Raw genomic sequence first — 264 nt, 5'->3', positions numbered from 1 at the left:
CATCCAGAGTGTTGGGTCTTGTGTTTTAAGCTCATCCAGAGTGTTGGGTCTTGTGTTTTAAGCTCATTCAGAGTGTTTGGTCTTGTGTCTTAAGCTCATCCAGAGTGTTGGGTCTTGCGCCTTAAGCTCATCCAGAGTGTTGGGTCTTGCGCCTTAAGCTCGTCCAGAGTGTTGGGTCTTGCGTCTTAAGCTCATCCAGAGTGTTGGGTCTTGCGTCTTAATCTCATCCAGAGTGTTCGGTCTTGCGCCTTAAGCTCATCCAGA

The sequence above is a fragment of the Austrofundulus limnaeus genome, unplaced genomic scaffold, assembly GCF_001266775.1.
Source record: "Austrofundulus limnaeus strain Quisiro unplaced genomic scaffold, Austrofundulus_limnaeus-1.0 Scaffold2541, whole genome shotgun sequence".
NCBI lineage: Eukaryota > Metazoa > Chordata > Actinopteri > Cyprinodontiformes > Rivulidae > Austrofundulus > Austrofundulus limnaeus.
Note: the sequence above shows the minus strand (reverse complement) of the source record.